This window comes from Lissotriton helveticus, chromosome 7 (assembly GCF_964261635.1).
Source record: "Lissotriton helveticus chromosome 7, aLisHel1.1, whole genome shotgun sequence".
In the NCBI taxonomy this organism is placed as follows: domain Eukaryota; kingdom Metazoa; phylum Chordata; class Amphibia; order Caudata; family Salamandridae; genus Lissotriton; species Lissotriton helveticus.
This window is the reverse complement of record NC_136068.1, coordinates 236074035-236094974: the sequence shown is the minus strand read 5'-3', so window position 1 is coordinate 236094974 and position 20940 is coordinate 236074035.

Genomic DNA, 20940 nt, shown 5'->3' with positions numbered 1-20940 from the left:
TATCTGCCTACCCATCCGCTCCCCTAGGCTCCTCAGATCATCTGCTCTAACTCCACCCCAGGGTGCTCTCCCTAATACAAAATCACATTTCCAATAGGAACGCCCCTTGAGACGCCTCTCACGTGGTGCAGTTTTGAGCGGCAAATTCCGTGCTGGTGCTCCTCGGGACTCTTCATTAAAGTTGACCTTGCTTCCCAGGCTTCTCTCCGACCAGGCAGTACCCCCTAAAATTCCTGAAGACTCCTACAGGCCTGTGCCTGGCGCCTCTGAACAAAGGCCTATTCATTATGTCTGATTTAAGTCCCCCTTGCACCTGCAAAAAAAAACACTCTCTCGGTAGGCCCCAAATTCCAGCATCTGCCATATCTAGAAACCATAAAACATCTTTGAACAGACCTATCGTCCATGCTCTGTGCGACCTCTCCTTAACGAGCTCATGCAGATCAAAGTAGCGACTTCATCTATTCAGGCCTACTAGCTTTACATGAAACGGGCCTCTGCAATATGCACATTAAATTTCTTTGTTTAAACAGTATTCTACTTAACACACATTACTATAAAGTAACACATCTATTTAAAACATACTTCAATTCCATGGCTAATAATACTTTGCATTAAAATGACATTAGAATCCAAGTCACTTAAAAGTGTAGCAGCATCCTTCGTTTCTTGTGAAATGCCATGTGGCCTACACATTTTCATGGTTTGCAGAATTACATTTCGTTTTCACTTAGCCATCTAACATGTGACTCCAACATCATTTTAACATTTCTACAACCTCTACATTAGTTTTTTCACACTTACATGTGCATCTCTATTCTATTTAGACACTCATGTATATATTTTCTCTATATAAGTTGACACTCTTGTATATTCCACACTAAGCTAATACTACGTGCTTGTAAATATGGCGCACTTCTACATTTTCAGATTTGTGCTCTCTCAATCCCCCCTTTGATGACTTACAGTAGTCATCATCATCACAACACCCTCTCTAAGGTACAGAGTATCAAACTGAAGTCGTTGCAACCTTCCCTCGTTTCATCTCCTCTAGAGCTCTCAAACTCCGGTACTGATTCTCCTGCATCGCAGCTAATCTCCTTCCCTGCTCTCGCATAGATCTTTGCAACCTGTTTGCTCTATACCATTTGTACAGCCTCACCAATCCCCACAAAGTGATTATACAAATCACTATTATGATGATAGGTTTCAATATGTACCAAATGATATTCTTTCCCAGGTTGGCAAACCAACCTCCAACCTTACCCATTCCTTGACCTACTTTTTCCCACACTGTTACCTTAGTCAAATCTTCTATCTCATGGTGTATTTCAGTAATATTTCGAATGTACTATTCTAGAGGTTTTGAATTGTCTGGAATGTAAGTGCAACATTCCTGGACCTTCAAAGCCTTACAAACTCCGCCCTCTTTGGCCAACAGAACGTCTAGAGCAAGTCGGTTTTGAAGAACCATTGCCCTTATCGATTGCATCTCTCCCTCCACCAGCATTAAAGATCTAGCAGTACTGGCGGACAACCTATCTACAACTGTTGCCAATCTTCTTATCTTAACATCATTTAGTGCTATCCCTAAAATAGGAAACATAGCACCAAACACATCTCCAACTACCTCCTCAGCGCTTACATCCCTTCTTCCTCTAGCTGATGTTTCTCTCTTTTTCGCTTCTAAGTTCTCAGCATGGTATATTTTGGGGAAGACAATTGCTAAGTAACATGATCCATACCAATTATCTGGTAGTTTCACATATGCATTTCTTCCACAGACAAAATACACATTTGGGATCACCTGCCTTTCCTTCAGGAAATCCTTAGAATAGTACTCTAATTGGAAAGCATGTTCACAATGAACTTCTCCTACAAACACATTCTCATAATATGTTCGACTTCTGTGTATACATAGCTCTCCCCTTTTCTCCCGATCTAAAGCTATTGGACCACTGCTACCCTTTCTTTGGTGTTCTCTTTCTTCCCGGGTCCAATCTGTTTTCCATTGTCCCGAAGCTTTTAGGATCTTTTGTCTCCTATATCGATCATCCACTTGCCCTATAAACTTTTTCTCAATTTCTGACACTTTACAAGTCAAATTATTTCTTCGAGCATGTGAAGTATCTAATGTTCTCCATGGAATGAAAAATTTCTGTAACCTATCCTCACACTTATAATAATCCCACTTATTTAGATGTTTATAATTCGGCACCTCTGGCAGTACCGAATCGAAGTTCGAAAAGTAATACTCAAACCCCTCACGTTCATAAAATATGCTCAACAATAAACTACATGAGATTCCATAGGTCAATGGAAGATGATGATATCTGATGCCTTCATCTACAGAAGCTGGCAACTGCATACAGACGTAGCAGTTCTTCGCCTCCATGACATCAATATATTCATAAAGCAATTTGGCATAAGCATTCGTTCTAAAATTCCCCTGTGACTCATCTGCATGTAATCTTTTTATTTCAGCATCTAATAAAGCGTTTTCTTTCGCTGTACTTTCTCCCTGTTTACCAATCGTAGGAGGCTTCTGTGTAGATGCACTTTTTGCTTCTTCTTCTGCTTTCACATCATTTTCATGTCCCACTATATATGATACAGTAACTACTAAAACTATGAGAGAAATCACTACCCCTAAAAGTGTGCCTATTATGCATTTTGCCCTGCGGTTCGGGTTGCCAGCCTCCATGGTCTCAAAACAGTGTAGTTCTGTTTTTCTTTCACAACACAAGTCTCTTTTCTTTGCTTCTCCAATCTTTCGAACCACACCTCCTGGAAACCGAAAAATCCCCTCCGCAGAAACAGTCTCTGAGTTCTGTAGCAATAGGCAACCCTAGCCCTTCTCCATCCACTAAAAAGGAAGTCCCTAATTCTTTCTTCTTCCACTCGGCGCTAGGTTATCTTTCAATCAATATTTACAACGTTCTTTACAAAGTCTTTAATAGTCCAAAACTACGCGTGTTCCCAGAGCTTCCACCACTAGCTCAAATATTTCCATACGAAGAAGGACTCCCTCCAGTATTGGACACCTTGAACAGCAACAAGGAAATTCAACAGTCTCAAAGATCAATTTTCTTATTCCACTCAGGAGAGGAGGATAGACGAGGTTGAGTGTCAGCAGTCTTTCGACCTCCAATCCTGGTAACAGGAACTTTACTTCCACTGTTATGAAGGGGTCAGTTCTGGTCAGGGTCACTTCCCTCACCCTCCCAGTTCTGCGTTCCACTGAGGACATCTGTAGAGAGGTAGGTCCACTCAGGAGTAGCGTATCTTCTGCAAGGCACTCGCACCCTCCTTGATCTTCTCGGACCTTCCTGCTCTTGCCCTTGTGCACTTTCTTCTGGATCTGAGTCTTCGGATATAGAAGCAAGAGTTTCCTCTCGAGCTAGCTTCAAGCTTGGCCTCCTTTTTCTTTCAGGCCAGGTAGTCGCTCCACGCCTTGTTCTCCTATTTCTTGTCCGGTCTCTCAGTTCTTGATCACTCTGAACTTGCTCTGTCTCTGAGTTGGTTTCACAACAGCTTTCTCCTTCAGTGGCAATTTCAGTTTCACTGCCGTCCTGTTTCCCTTCCTCTTCTGGATCTGTGACACTCCCAACTTCTTCAGACACCCCCACAGCTTGACTGATCCCCTCTTGTGATTCTTCCTCCACCACTGGATTTTCGTCTGTGAGAGGAGCTGTCTCTTCCAGGGGTGCTGGAACTCTTCGAGTATGGGAAGCGTGGATCCAATTTGGCAGTCCTCCGCACTTCACGGCGGTGTTCGTAATTAGGACTATTTGGTAAGGCCCCTTCCAGCGCAGGTCCAAACAGTTCTTCCGGACGTGCTTCTTCACCAGCACCCAGTCTCCTGGGCACAGGTCATGGCACTGATTTCTTGAAGCTGGAACTTCTGCAGCCTGTACCTGAAGAGACACAGAATGAATGGCGTCAGATAACCCCTTGCAGTAATCCAGGATCAGGTCATCTGTAATGTTCAGTAATGCAGTTGTGGGGATAGTTGGAAGTCTCATTGCCCTCCCCATCAACACCTCATGTGGAGAGAGACCTGTCCTCCTGTCGGGTGTGCTACGCATGCTCATAAGGACCAAAGGAAGAGCATCAGGCCAACTTAGGGAAGTTGATGAACACACTTTAGCAATTCGACATTTCAACGTCCCATTTATCTGCTCCACTATACCTGAAGCCTCTGGTCGATAGCTACAATGCAATTTCTGATCAATGTTCAATGCAGAGCAAAGCATCTTCACAACTTCGCTGTTAAAATGTGTCCCTCTGTCCGATTCCAGAGAGGCAGGCACCCCGAAGCGCGGTATCAATTCTCTAAGCAACAACTTTGCTACTGTGAGTGTATCGCACCTACGTGTAGGGTACGCTTCAACCCATCTGGAAAATATGCATACTACCACCAAAACATACCTAAGGCGGTTGACCCTTGGCATTTCAATAAAATCCAATTGCATTCTGTTGAAAGGCCCCCCAGACCTCCCAATGTGACTCAGTGTAACTGGTGTTCTTTTCCCTATGTTCAATTGCTGACAAGTAACACACCGCTTACACACTGCTTCTGCTGCTATCCTAAACTTTGGGCAATACCAAGTCTGCCTGAACACCGTCAGCATGGCATCTCTTCCCAGATGCACTGGACCATGTATCTGTCGTGCCATTGGACTCGCTAACTCCTCAGGTAACACTGCCCTTCCATCTGCTGAAACCCAAAAGTCCATTTCGCTTCTCACACACCCTGCTGTTTCCCACGCCTGCTTCTCAGATTCAGGTGCATTTTCTTGCATTTGTTTCAGATCTTCCCAAGTATCGACCGTTTCTAGCATCATGCTCAATTCTGTCCTTTCCTGAGCCCCACGTACTTCCACCTCCGTGAAAGAATAATCATGCTCCGCGCAATAGCGGGCAACTTCGTCTGCATATCTATTTCCTTGTGACACAAAATCTGTATTTTTCGTATGAGCTACACATTTTACAACCGCGATTGCAGCTGGACCTTGTAATGCTTCTAACAACAGCCGCACAAATTCTCCATTTCTGATTGGCGAACCAGAGGAGGTCATGTAACCCCTCTGAGACCACAATTGCCCGAAATCATGAACTACACCGAAACCATATTGGCTATCAGTATATATGGTGACTCTAATTTTCTTGCCTGCTGTACAGGCACGTGTCAATGCAACGATTTCTGCTACCTGTGCGGAGTGTACTCCTTCCAGGCAAGCGGCTTCCACAACTCCAGTAATGGTGCAAACAGCATAAGCTGCTCTCAACCGACCAGTATCATCTCTTAAACATGACCCATCGACAAAGTAAATTTCATCGGGGTCGATCAATGGTTCATCCACAATATCTGTTCTGGGCTTCGTACATAGTTCAGTCACATCAAGGCAATCGTGATCTTCACAGTCTTCGCTCTCAATGTCATTAGGGAGTGGCATCAGTGTAGCAGGATTCAAGACGGAGCACCTCTTAAGGGTCACGTTCTCTGCAGCAAGAATAACTTGCTCATAGCACGTGAGCCTACTGTTGGTCAAGTGCTGGGTCTTGGTCCTGGTCATTAACAGTTCCACAGAATGAGGTACATACACCACTAACTGGTGTCCCATCACAATGCTTTCACAACGCTCAATGCTGACACCTGTTGCAGCAACGGATTTGAGACATCCGGGCAACGCTGCGGCTACTGGATCTAAGGTAGCCGAAAAGTATGCAACTGGTCTACGGGCATTTCCATGGACTTGCACTAAAACTGACAAAGCACAGCCCTCCCTTTCGCAGCAATAGAGGGAAAATGGCTTCTCGTAGTCCGGCATTCCCAGAGCCGGAGCACGACACAAGTCATCTCTCAGCTGCAGGAACGCCATCAAGCACTCATTGTCCCATGGTACCGGATCACTCACCTCCTTGTGCGTCAGTTTCTGTAAGGGTTTTGCTTTCAGTGAAAAGTTAGCTATCCACTGTCGGCAATAACTAACCATTCCTAGAAACATCCTGACTTCTCTCTGTGTTGTAGGCGAGTTCATCTTCATAATTGCCTCTATTCTATCTGGTGACACCTTGCGCTTTCCTTTTTCTATCCGGTGACCCAAGTACTGTACTTCTGTCAGACAGTACTGCAATTTGCTCGGGGATACCTTGTGTCCATTTTCAGCTAAATGGTTCAGCAAGGCGATGGTGTCTTCCTTGCAAGCTTCTTCTGTTCCTGACGCAACAAGTAGGTCGTCTATGTACTGGACCAGAACCGAATTCTGGGGCAGTACCAGACTTTCAAGATTCCTTTTCAGTAACTGATTAAAGATTGATGGGCTATCTGTGAACCCTTGTGGGATTCTACACCATGTTAAGACGCGACTCTCCATTTTAAAAGCGAAGAGATACTGGCTCTCTTCGTCTAATGGGATTGAAAAGAAAGCCTGACAAAGATCTATCACTGTGAACCACTCAGCTTGGAATGGTATCTGAAACAATATCACTGATGGATTCGGTACCACTGGACAACATGAAACAATAATGTTATTAATTTTTCGTAGGTCTTGTACTATTCTAAATTTCCCACTAGGTTTCTGCAAACCCATAATCGGGGAGTTGCATGGACTTCCCACGATTTCTTTCAGTATTCCCTGCTTAATCATAGAGTCGATCACGGGTCTTATTCCTGCAATCGTCTCTTGAGACAGCTTGTATTGTGGTGTTCTTGGATAATCGACATTTGGTTTCACTATGATCTTCACTGGCTCTACCCCTGTGACCAATCCTATCTCTTCTCCTGTAAAATCCCATACTTCTGATGATACTGCCTCGCGTAAGTCCCAAGGGAGATCCTCCACAGTTAGAGTAGGATACAGTTCTATGCATGTTCTGGAGTTCACAATTTTGAAGGTAGCATCATCATCTGTCGTTTCTACCTCTACTCCCTGAGGCGTGCAGTATATGGTGCAATTCAATTTGCACAATAGGTCCCTTCCTAACAAACACACAGGACTAGAATCACATACTACAAACTGATGTTCATTCATGTAATTTCCGATTTTTACTGACACTGGCTCCGTCAAAGGGCTAGTCATTCTCTTGTTTGCGACTCCTACCACCTGAATTGTTTCCCCTGACATTGGTAGATCCGGAACCACTGCTGATCTCAAAGTTGATCGAGTAGCTCCAGTATCCACCAAGAAGGTTGTGGGACACCCTGCCACTTCTGCCTCTACAAATGGTCCTCTTTGATCCACTTCCAGGACTGCCCCGAGGGTGCAGTCCTCTTCTTCGCTTACGCGTTGTCCCGTCAAGGGATCTATGTAGTAACATTTTTCCTCATCTTCGAAAAGAGGCATTTGTCTGAAAACCTTTCCCCCGTCGAAATCTTTGGTGGCTGCGGAAACTGAGCTCGTGGAGCCGAAGTCCCCCCTTTGGCCACCTTGATTCTCGGCACTGGCGCCCCTTGAACTGGAACCTCTGGAACCTCTTCCTCTACTTCTAATTCTCAGTTTTCAGGGTTATAGGGACACTCGCGTCTCCAATGTCCCACCTGATGACACTGGTGGCACTTTGTCGTTTTCTTTAACGTGGCAAAGTCTATTCTAGGTCTCTGGCTTTCCTCGCTGTCTCTATTCTGTCCGATTTGTTTTCGTCCCATTGTCCCTGTTCCCTGTTGACGCTGTCCACCCTTTCCAGCTGACTGCATCTGTACTACCATCAGCTTCTCTTTTAGCTTCTTTGCTTTGGAATCTATTTTGTCACTGCAGTACCTGGCATACCTCAAAATCTCATCTAATGGTCTGTTCTGCCAACAAATTAAATGTTGCTGAATCATCAAACAAATATCAGGTCTCAACCCCAAAACAAACTTTGATACAAACTGTCCTATCTCCTTGGGGTCGATTACATCGAGTCCACTGTATTGTTTGAATGTTTTCAGCAATCTCTCATAAAACTCATGAACTGTCTCATTGGGTTCTTGTCTTGTTCGGTCTATTTTTACCCAATCTATGTCTTGTGGTGGGACCTTTTCCTTCAGCCAAGTTATTACTCTTTCATATTTCAACATTACAGTTTCAGACGGTCCATTTGTGGCAGCATTCCTTTCTGGTTCTACAGTTGGCCACTAGACACTAGTCTTGCATGCTGTCCACAAATCTCCTGGCACCACAATGTCAAACAAGGTGTTTAAATCAATCCACAATACCTTCGATATTTTCACAAACCTTTCTACCTGCTTATACCACTCAACGGGATTGTCCCTTAACTTCGGAAATGAGTTGGTAAATGCAGCCAAATCTCCTCTACTCCAGGGCACATGTACATAGTTCCCATTCGATATTTCCCTCAAAGGAAATGCCTCCATCTGCATTACCCTTCCTTCCGGAGACATCACACTCGTGCTCCTCCTGACAGTACCCCGTTTGGACCACCTCTCTTCCCACTTGTCCAGATCTCTCCACACTCTTATTCCTGCTATCAGTTCCCTTATGTGTGTCTTTAACCCTGTAGTTCTCTTCTCATCCAAGTCTTGATCTGAATACTGCAACCTATGGTTACTCTGTAATGTCCTCGTTCTGGACAAGTCTACCATATACTTGTCTGCCAGTCCAGACAGTTTCTCATGAACTGCTCTTGCCTTTCGGGTAATATCTTTTGCTATAAACAGTAACTCATCTTGTTCATACAGGTCAATCCTTTCTAAAGACAACGTTCCATCTATTATCTCATCCAAGTCAGATTTTAAGCTACTGACATCGAGTCTTTTGGCCTTTACTACAGCTCTCAGTATGTTAGTTCTAGGGGGTCCATTCACCTCTCTCCCATCCCAGCTCCGAGTCCTACGTCTAGGCTCAGGCGAGTTATGGGGAGTCCTCCCATGTTCCCATCTCTCCAGGTCCCATGCAGTTCCATCCTCTCTAGGTGTATGGTGAAACACTTGCCCATTTCTCATAATCCCACCAGTCCCATCCTGCATGATTTCCCTAGATGCATGGTAAGACATTCTGTTATTTCCCCTTTCTTCGTCATTTGCCGGTGGTCCCTGATCTCTCGACCCATGGCAAGATCCTTCACTGTTCCCCATGCTCCCACGACTCCAGTGCTGTACATTCTCATTAGGTGCATGGTGAGTACATCTAAACCTATCCCTGTATTCTTGTGTCCTTCTGTCTCCCTCACTGGTTATGAGACGGGACGTCTCTCCACATCCTGTACTTCTCTCACGTCTCTCCTGCTCATTTCCACCGTCAGTATGACGTATAACTCCTCTACTCTCCGGATTGTTACCATCCCACTCCTGACTACTTGCACTAGCCCCGCAGTGAGACAATGTTCCGTTGCCTCGGCTTCCCCATTCTGCTTCTGTTCTTGGTCTGCTGGTTGGTGCTTCTGTGGACCCCTCCCATTCTCTCAAAATGGCCCTCAACTCCTTAAAGGATTTCGGCCGTGGTCCCCTCAGGTCCATCGGTCCTCTCTGACCCCCCTGTCCTGCTGCGGGACCCACTGCTGGATCAAATGGGGTGCTCCACGTCACCGGTCCTGGCAATTGCCTCCAGGCATTTGTCGTGTTATTTCTCCTTTCCATTTCAGCTCTCTCTCTATCTAACCTCAGCTGTTCTTCCCCTCTGTCTCTCTCGGGGTTGTAAATCGATACTATAGGACCTATGGTAACGGGTACTTGTAGAGCGTCTGGCAACCCATAGGACTCAACCCTCTCTGTTTCCGGTACTTTCTGCACCACAAACCTTCCGACTACACCCTGTACTGTACTAGGCTGGGGTGTCTCTTCACCTTTGGTAGGTGTCCACTCTGATATAGGGAGTGGTACATACCCCTCTATGGCAGGCCCATCATCCCTTGCAAGTCCCCTATCTTCCATTCTCCCAACGTTCGGAGGTGGTCTATCTATCAGTAACCTATTTATCAAGTTGTCCTCCGACTCGCTCTCCTCGTCCTCTTCCATGAGCCTCTGTTCTCCTGTCACCTCTCTCACTGTGTACAACTTATCCACTTCAATAGCCTGTACCCTCCATCTCTTGGCATCCGCATCCCATTGGGCATCTCGCACTGCCCTTACTGATCGCTTCAACCTTTCTTGGCGCCTGTTCAGATTTCTGTCGTGTGCCGCCCTAAGCCACGCATTAAGGGCCACAAACTATGTTGGCCTAGGCGGAGGATTCAATGAGGACATAATTGATTTCAGCCGATGTAACGCCTCTAACCTGAACGTTCCATACTTAGGAAACGTCAGTTCCTCATTCCCTTCCGAGATCTTACTCCATTCACCAATCCATAGTATCGTATGCAAGCCAACATTCGTTGCCATATAGTAAGCTGGTGTACCCTCTGGCGGTGCCTCTTGCCCATAATAAGAGTCCCTTCTTTTTCTCTTAAAAATCCCTCTCAAACATTTAAAACACTTCATGTTCGAAACCTCCAAAATTTCTATTTTTCTCCGCGTCTATTTACTTCCTGATGACAATCCACCAATCTCAGCACGGTTCTCGCTAACTGCCCTATCAGAACGCGACTTCTCACTGACGTCACACCAGCCGCCCAATCACGTCGCGGCTCTCGCCAACGTCACACCAACCGTCCTATCACGTCGCGGCTCTCGCTAACCGCCCTATCTCAGCGCGGCTCTTGCCGACGTCACTCGTCCCCCTTTGCAGCAGTTCCCCTCCTTTCTCAGCTCGTCTCCGCGTTCATGCGTGCGTCCCATTCATACTCCGAAAAATGATTACTTCCGTCCAAGCGATCACTTTTCTTTGACTGTCCGTCCACAGTCTAACTGTAATTGTCACCTCAACTGACGAAATGTCTTTCGGTTTACGTCCAGACAATCGCCTTCTCTGATAGGTTACTAACACACAGTAACTTTCGACCAGCGTCCGTTACTCACACTCTCACTCTTACACTCCCCCTATCTCGGTCCTGCGGCGGTCAATGGTACCTCATGACCTCCTTACTTTGGTCGACAATTACTCTGGATGTTCGATACACCCGAACCACTTAAGCTCTACCCCGAACTTAAGATTTTACCAGGTTGCGCGCGCTCACAACCTTCTCACAATCACACTACAGGCATTCAACTCCGCATGACATTACAATACAAATACAACACAAAACACCGCAATCTGTCCACGCATGACCCTTGTTATACTCACTCTCGTCCGATACTGCTGCTTTTCTCTCTCCGTCCGCGCCTTCTTCGGCAGGCCACCTCTCGAGCTCTAGGGACCTTGGGGTAAACTAACCTAGTCTAGATTACCTTCCTCAAGAAGATAACCATCCTCACTCTGCTACCAACTGTTAACGCTGGATTTCTGGTCTATTATTATTTTACCAGATCCCAGCTCAGGTCGACTGAATCGTTGGTACCTGTCATTGAGTAAAAGGCAATCCACTTCTAGGTTAGTCAAGAAAGAACTTACACCACTCTAAGGAACCACTTACCACTGGAAAAGGTTAAAAAGTTTTAATTTAAAGCCAAAAGTATCTGGAGATACAAACATCTCAGAATAAGGTTCAAAAGATATACAGGTATCAATATAAAAAGGTACTCTCTGAATGCTCTTATTCGGCAAAAGGAAATTAACAAAAATATCTCAAATACCATGAGAGTTGCAAGAATCGCTGTGAGTTGCAACTTGAGAGTCATTTACAGAAAGAAAACACAGGTTAGTCTGTCCCTACACTAGACTAAGTGACATCCCTACTTAACAAAATCTTTACCTAAAAAGGTGTCAGCAGTGGTGACTTCCAAAGAATATCACACACTTCCCTTAGTCTTTGTCTCAAAGTCGAAGTCTTTCAATTCTCTATCTGCCTACCCATCCGCTCCCCTAGGCTCCTCAGATCATCTGCTCTAACTCCACCCCAGGGTGCTCTCCCTAATACAAAATCACATTTCCAATAGGAACGCCCCTTGAGACGCCTCTCACGTGGTGCAGTTTTGAGCGGCAAATTCCGTGCTGGTGCTCCTCGGGACTCTTCATTAAAGTTGACCTTGCTTCCCAGGCTTCTCTCCGACCAAGCAGTACCCCCTAAAATTCCTGAAGACTCCTACAGGCCTGTGCCTGGCGCCTCTGAACAAAGGCCTATTCATTATGTCTGATTTAAGTCCCCCTTGCACCTGCAAAAAAAATCACTCTCTCGGTAGGCCCCAAATTCCAGCATCTGCCATATCTAGAAACCATAAAACATCTTTGAACAGACCTATCGTCCATGCTCTGTGCGACCTCTCCTTAACGAGCTCATGCAGATCAAAGTAGCGACTTCATCTATTCAGGCCTACTAGCTTTACATGAAACGGGCCTCTGCAATATGCACATTAAATTTCTTTGTTTAAACAGTATTCTACTTAACACACATTACTATAAAGTAACACATCTATTTAAAACATACTTCAATTCCATGGCTAATAATACTTTGCATTAAAATGACATTAGAATCCAAGTCACTTAAAAGTGTAGCAGCATCTTTCGTTTCTTGTGAAATGCCATGTGGCCTACACATTTTCATGGTTTGCAGAATTACATTTCGTTTTCACTTAGCCATCTAACATGTGACTCCAACATCATTTTAACATTTCTACAACCTCTACATTAGTTTTTTCACACTTACATGTGCATCTCTATTCTATTTAGACACTCATGTATATATTTTCTCTATATAAGTTGACACTCTTGTATATTCCACACTAAGCTAATACTACGTGCTTGTAAATATGGCACACTTCTACATTTTCAGATTTGTGCTCTCTCAGTCTGTAATGCTCTGTGATGTTGGTGCAGACTTTGAACTCTGTGCGTTTGTGTCTGTGCACATACTGTATTACCGCACAAGGACGCGAACAGCGACAATTAGCTGGCGCAGTCATCTGTAATAGGGCCCCATTTGTGTTACAGACCTACACATTCATTTTGTTCCACATGAAGAGAATGACTGATTTGCCCAGAATCACAGGATGTTAAGCGTCCCTGCCGAGACTCGAACCCGGTTCCCCAATTTCGAGGTCGACCGCTCTAGCTGTAATGGTCACTGTTGCCCCGTTTATTACATTCCGCAGTAAGCATTTTTAAAACGTTATTTTCTTATGAGTACTTACTTACCGTTTTCGCACGTTATTTTGTTAAGGTTGATTTTAGTGGTACACTGATTTTTTTCCTTCAGCACTTTCTTTAAAAGTACACCATTTACTTAAAATACCTAACACAGAAACCGCTCTGCTTCATCGCATCACAAATCTAGAGAGGAATAAAAACTCCATTAACATTTGAAATGCCAGCATGTGTGCATATTTAATATGTTTAGCCACTACCCTGTTTCCTCTGCATTTTTCCTGTTTGATGATGGCACCACGGCCAGTTTCAGGTCAGTACATTGTTTAGCGGGTACATTTTTGGAACTCCCTTTGAGCATTTTTTCCATAGAGTGTGAGTCATGGCCTGAATACTATGATGAGCGCTATTGAAATGCTAACCATACCATCTGTTCGCATTTTGCACTGCTGTGTTTCACAATAGTTCATAAAACGCATGTACCAGGTGACTATCACTAGGAAGATTATTTAATTATAAACTTCAGACTTTAGACCAGCCATGACTAGGAATAAAAAAATACGAGAATATTAATAACATTTAAATCGTGTTCACGGTTTTTCTACTGTGAATTTTGTCAACAAATGAGGTACATAGTCTTAGGGTGTCCCTCTGTCAGTGTTCAACAAATTAGGCTCAAAGAAAAGGTCAACTCCTGGTTAGTCACAGTGGCAGCTGGTGAGTTTTGAAAAAGGTGAGGCGTAAACGTTGTGCATGAGTTACCAGTGGCGAGCGAGCCTGACTACCAAATGAGGGGTTCAGGGATTTTCCCCCTGAGAACATTTTGAAAAAAAAATGGGTGAATGGTGCATTTTCAAGCAAATTTGAAAAAAGCAAGTTGGTTTATAAAGCAATTGTGAAAGTGTAGTTATGACATCAATAAAAAGAGATTTCATATGATAATGAAATAGGTAGCTGCTTATTCAGTATATCAACAGAACTTCCTAACAGACTTTGCGATAACACCTCTGAATATGCTTCTGAAGTATCTTACATCTGATGCTATGATGGCAGCACTGAGCAGTGCCTCGTTACAGGAGCAACACTTACTAAGTGCAGTGATGCTGCTTGTTTTAATATGTATATGCAATTCTTTTGACTGGATCTGGTTTTAACCTTTTAAAGTTTTGAGAGCTGAACCCGGAATAAGCTTAAATTGATATCACATTCATACCACCAGTTCCGTTTCAGACAATTCAACTCTTTGGAATTGAAATTGTTTTCCAAGTTTGGTTTAAAAACACAACAGATTCTATTTGTGAATTATTTTGTTGGTCAATCCCCTTTCAACCAATCAACTGAATCTTCCAGTAATAATGTCGCTATTATGGACGCTATGATGCTGAACACTAAGGCAGACCCCGATGAATCTGCAAACGCCAGTGGCCTAACCTTGTATGTGCGTCTTTGATGCATTCACAACCAGTATGCCACAGCGCTTCAGTTTCTTATATTTCTAACAGCGCTAGGTACCCGTGTGTAACTTTCTGGCACAATCACTGTCACATGCTGTAGGTCCTTCATAGGTGATTTTTATGACCCAAGTACAACCATGTTTCATGCAATGATTTTCAAGATGATTAATTAATGGAGCACAAGGGCTGACCAGATGGAACCAAAATGTGATGTAGCCTGTTGCATGCAGTAACAGGGCTAGCAGTGACTACTACTCACAATATTTGGCAGTGACATGGATAATATTTCTGCAGCAACGTCAGTACAAATGTAGGCTGCTGTGATAACATTTGTAAATTTGGGACCATGTATATTTTGCACAGCAATAACTTCATTGTTCAAATTATCAGTTTAGACAACTGCTAGCAGCTCTGCCTACTCTCCACCAAGCAGGAAGACCTCCTCAGAGTCCAGAAATGCTGACAAATCAATGTAGGCGGCAATTTGCATTGATATGACTGAAGCGGAAGGGCAGTTCATCTGGGGACCTCACTAATTTTTTTTTTACTTTAAAAGCAGGACTAGAGTGGCTAAAGGGTTTCTTCAAATGCTATTTTAACCGGCACCCTGCAGCGTCCATGCACTCCAATTGATTAGCTATACTGTGTACCTGCCGTCAGTTCCATTAACCATCAAGGAAGAAAACACAGAGATCACAAGGTGCTCCCCATACAAGTTCTGCTCCCCACTCTGGGCTCTATACATGCTGAAACAAAAAGGACACCTGGAGCTGCTCAAAAACGAGTTCAACTAACTCTCAGCAGCTCTCCCTCCTTCACTTCACCTGTGGTCACTGTGATTAGAGTGAGTTCTGGTAAGGTGACAATTGAGGTGATTCCTGTTCCTGATTTGGAGGAAGTAGTTGGTAGAACACTGTTCTTTTAAGTATATATGCGACCTGTGAGATAGTAATAAAACTACACTTCTCTAACTCTATTGCTTTTACATTTCAGGCAAGCGTGTTGTATTCTTATGTTTTACTAGAGTTACTGTGACTTTATAGGCTTTACTTTTTGTGAACTGTTAATGTTATAGTTCAGGTAGTACCAGTTGGTGCATTACTCTACAAAGTGCATAGTAAATGTATAAGAATCTCATTAAGTACAAAAAAACGTATTTTATGTGCTTTATTCTCACGTTTAACTAGAGTCACTGTGAAGTTATAGGCTTTACCTTTTGAGACTTGTTAACACTATATTTCAGCTAGCACCATTTGGCTCATTACTCTACAATGTGCATAGTAAACATGTATTTATTTAATTAGATACACAATAGATAGCTTTTTGTCTTAAGTTTTTGGGCTATCCTAACTGTAGTGTGTTTTACTACAATACATGTATGAGCATTCTGTGCATTATTTCCTGTAAATTTTCACAGTACATTTTTAAATGATGAGGGAGAACCTCTTCTACCATGGACACAGTGGATTAGGCTGCTTGAATCGTACTTGATAGCTATTGGAGGAGACAAATTCTCTCCTAATCGTAAACAACATATGTTGTTGCATAATATAGGCATATGTGCTAGGACATTGTTTGAGTATCTATCTGAACCTAAGATTGTGGATGATGATGAGGAAGAGATAACTCGGTTGGATGTGTACCAAATGACTAAAAAAAAACGTAGGGGTCCATTAGGATGGCAGACAGACAAAATCCGTCTGCCATCCTGTCGGGGGCAGGTACCATCCACCACAAGGGCGGAGGAACCGTGCCCCCAATTAGGATGCCCCAGCCACAGTGGCAGGTGCATACCACATTTTTAACATTGCGGCGGACGGTGCTTAAAGCACCGTCCGCCGCAAGGTAAAAATGCTTGTTGTGCGTTTCACAGCACAACATGACAGGCACCGCGCGGTGCCTGCCATATTGTGCTGTGGAACGCAGGGCGGCACCATAGGTACCCCCCATGTGCACCACTCCCCCCCTTCACCCTGGGGGCCCGCAATGGGCCCCCAAAGCAGGAACCGTATGCCTTTTCATGGCAGCACGCCACGGAAAGGCATTCCTCCCAGGCCATCCTAATATGGCTGGCGGTGTCTGATAGACACCGCCACCATATCAGGCCTTAACAATGCGGCGGACGGTCTTCCACTCCGCCACGGTCCCCCCGCCATTGTAATATGGCGGGGGGAAGAAAGATGGCGGACGGGCAAGGATGGCGGACGGATCGTCACCGCCTGCATGGCGGTGGCGATCCGTCCGCCATCCTAATGGACCCCCTGAAGAGCATTTTTTCTTGAAAATCAATATTGTACTTGAAAGACAAAAATTCTTCTGTAGGTCTCAGGGTAAAAGGAAAAGTGTGGCCAGTTACATAGCAACTTTACGAGGGTTGTCAGCCACATTTAATATTGGGGAGCTCGCAGGCTCACTAATAAGAGATCGATTGTTAGATGCACTAATGACCATAAGGTGCAGGAAAAGCTGTTGTCTCAGAATCCAGACATTGCAGAAGCTATTACTTTAGTTAAAAGCATCAAGTGCACTACGCTGTGCATTAAGGAAATTAAACAAACAATGGAAGCTCTCAGAATCATAGCTGACACAAATGTCGTACCAGATATGAATGATGTATATAAAGTCAAAACCTTACACACACTGAAGGATAAAGAGAAGTTGAGTTGTTACAGATGCGGTAATCCAAATCACTTAGCTAACAGTGTGAAGTGTCCTGCAAGAGGTGTAACTTGCAGGAAAGGTAATAGAAAGGGACATTGTCCCAGAGTGTGCAGCGGACAACTGAACAAACCTGTACAGATAACACATAATAAGAATATGCTCACCCTACACCTTCATCAACAAAGAAATATTTTATGACAAATTTAGATTTGGGGAAATCTGCAGTTAGATCTTCCTGACATGAGATCAGGTGGTTACAGCCAAGACTCTATTCCTTTGGAAGAAATGTTGACCGTGCATATTGCTTTATACGACAGGTCCACAGTTGGGAAAGTGTATATCACTCAGTCGGGTTCTAACCTCAACCTTAGGAATCAATCTATATCAGAATAATGTTGACCAGGTTCTGTTGGTAGACATGTCAGTAACAGTATTAGATATTTGTAAAGATTTCCCTGAAGTGTTCTCTGATAACTTAGGACTCTTTATACTATTCTCTAAGAAAATTAACCTAAAAACTGATGCCAAACCGGTGGTGCATAAAACACAGCCAGTCCCATTGAAAAATAGAGAACCTTTGAAGAAGGAACAGAACAATTTAGAGTCTGACAAGGTAACAGAGAAAATTGCAAGTTCTGATTGGTTAGCTTCCATTGTCTTCGTAGTTAAGGACAATGGGAAAAATGTACGCCTTTGCATTCATTCAGTGATTTAAATGCAAACATCTGGATAGACAGGCATCTCCTGCTCAAGATTAATGAAATGCTGAGCCTCATTTGAGAAGCCAAAGTCTTCAGTTTACTTGATTTATGTTCTACTTACCACCAAGTGACTCACACAAAAGAGTCTAAACACCTTTCATCTTTCATTACTTCTTTTGGGGCATACCGAGACTGCAGAATGCCTTTCAGTTTGGCATCTGCAGCTGCAGTATTCCAAAAGATAATACAAAAAATCTTCCGGGCTAACAATAAGGTGATGTGCTACCAAGACAATCTTCTTGTGTATGAGAATTCAGAAAAGGAACAAGACCTGTTGTTGAGAAAAGTTTTAGGTAAGCCTCACCATCAAATTGAGTAAATGCAAACTTGGTGTGCCTTGTGGGAATTACTTAGGAGGACACACAATCTCTGGTGATAGCTTCAAACCTAATCTTAGTTTAGTTGAATCTGTAGAAGCCACATCCTCTCCTACAAATAAAGAAGAATTCAAATCCATTTTATTGCTAGTTGAAAATATGTCCAAGTTTGTTGAGAAGTTTGCTGGTACATCCTTTAAGAGCTCTACGAAAAAAAGGTGTTCCGTTTATTTGGGATCCTGAGTGCTATCTGCATTTAAACGTATCAAGCCAGCCATCACAAAAATACCACACAATGGGAAAATCAACAACCACCTTAAAACAGTTCTTACCACTGACGCCAGCAATGTTGGGTTGGGTGCAACATTATCTCAGTTTGAAGATGCAGAGGAAACAATTGTCGCCTTTGCGTCTGAACGTTATTACACCAATCTGAAGAAACAAGCATTGGCTAGCTTTTGGGCCACAAAGCATTTTAAATTCTTTCTATGAGGGTTACCGTTCAATCTACGTACAGGCCACCACCCCTGTTTTTTTCCACAAAAAGGATGGAAAAAAACCTCCACATATTGCTAAATGGGTTTTGGGTCTATTAGGCTTTAATTATCAAATAGAGTGCGTACCCTGGAAGAAAAACTTACCAGCTAGTTGCCTATCCTTCATACCTTTAGACAAGGTGGAACATGGATCACAACTAGGAAATATGTCTGTCTTTAAAATAGATACACGGGCCATTTTGATAGAAGAATGGGACAAATGCATGATATTAAACAAGAGAATTGCACAGGTAAAGAAAACGAGGAGGGAAGACCAGATAAGTGCAAAGTGTTACCAAAATACCTTCAACCATTCTGGAATGTAAGAAGTGCACTATCTATAAATGGTGACCTGGTAATGAAGGGAGATAATGTATTCCCCCTGAAGGTATTAGAGATTGTATTTTTGATATTGCCCACAAAGGTCATCTGGGTAGGAATCTGACAAAAAAACATGTTCAGTTCGGAATGCTGGTTCTCCAAGATGGATTCAAGCCTAGAGAACAAAGTGAAGGGTTGTTTTGCTTGCAGCGTAAGTAACAAATCCAAAGTTATGTGCAAGGTCCCTTTATTGCCATTAGATGTACCTTCTAGTCCATGGGAAAAACTGGAACTTTACATTTTTGGCCAAATTAATCTACAAGTTATAACAAATAATATATGTTTGTGCTAGTGGACTATCATTCCCGTTGGGTGACAGTTTGTTGGGCAACCAATGTTTGTGCTACATCTCTGATAGATTTACTTACTGAAACATTCACAAGGGAAGGTATCCCAGGCTATTAGTAACATACAAAGGGGTTCAATTCATATCAGGAGAGATGAAAGAATTCTTAAGAGACCTATCTACCCAGCATATCAGAACCCCTTTGTTTTGTCCTAGAGCTATTACATTAGTGAAACACTCTAATCGTATGATAAAGTAATCCATCCATTTGGCTCATGTAACAGAGAAAAACGTTGAGAACAATCTAAAAACAAATGCTATTATCTTACCACACATCTTTCAACTGTATATCAGGAATATCTCCTTTCCTTGCCTTAAAAGGGAGAAAATCTGGATCAAATCTGTAACCTATTTGGTTTAATAGAGGAGGTCCTGTATGGGTTAATTGTGAAAGCATGTCGGAAGAGAGAGAGAGAGACAGCAAAAAGACTATAAACAGAAATATGAGAACAAATGCGGTGTATTAAAACCCAAGTGGGAAGAGGGTCAATGGGATTAAAAAAACCTGTAAACACTGAAGAATCAAACAGGTAAACACTAATATGGTTATCTTGGAAAATGACCGCTGCTGGAGTATGGTTAAACTAGTTAAAAGTCATTTTGTGTGCATTCCTAGTGATCCATACAATGTCATTACTTTCCTTTCCTCCTGACTAAAGCTGCATTAAATTTAAAAACATTTAAAAAAATGTTACGGGAGGGAAATATGTTGGAACTACTATTTTATTGTTAAGTACCAATTATATATCCTCATGTATGGAAATATTGTATATCATTAATGCAAGTAAGAAGAACCTATTGGTATCTTCCACCAACCCTCCCCATTATTATGGTGTACTCCAAATGTCTAAGAATGTTGGTAAAGAGCCGTTTTCAATTGGAGTGTATGCTGAGCAAAGCATGGAGGTTATCAATAGTAAAGATTCACTTTATTACTATATTGTTACCTGGCTTCCTTTTAAGACTTTTATATTTCGAGTTTTATAAGCTCCTTCAGACCACCAGTGGTTTGCCTCAAGACTTCCTGATTGTGAGCTCCCTGAGTGTGGCGTGTCTCTAGTCCTCCCCTTAGGACTTGCCACGCCGGCCGGTACCGTCTGTAGGGCCTGACCCTGCATATCCATGGGGACCTGTAACAGTAAAGTTAAATCTCCCCTTGGGAAATCACAATACCACATGCATAAACTTCACACAGTTCTCCAGACACCAATTGTTATATCACTCTATAAACGTATCAAGCAAAACCAATACCACAAGAATATAAAGAAGCACACAGTTTTTATAGTGTGTTCACAGATACTGTTTTCATTTACAAATTATCAACATGTGTGTATTAACCAGCTCAACAAAGCAAATTCCATAGGGTCTGTGAAGTTTGTGAGGTCGAGAGATTGTCAGTCACTGGAGGTACTGCTGTTGATTAGGA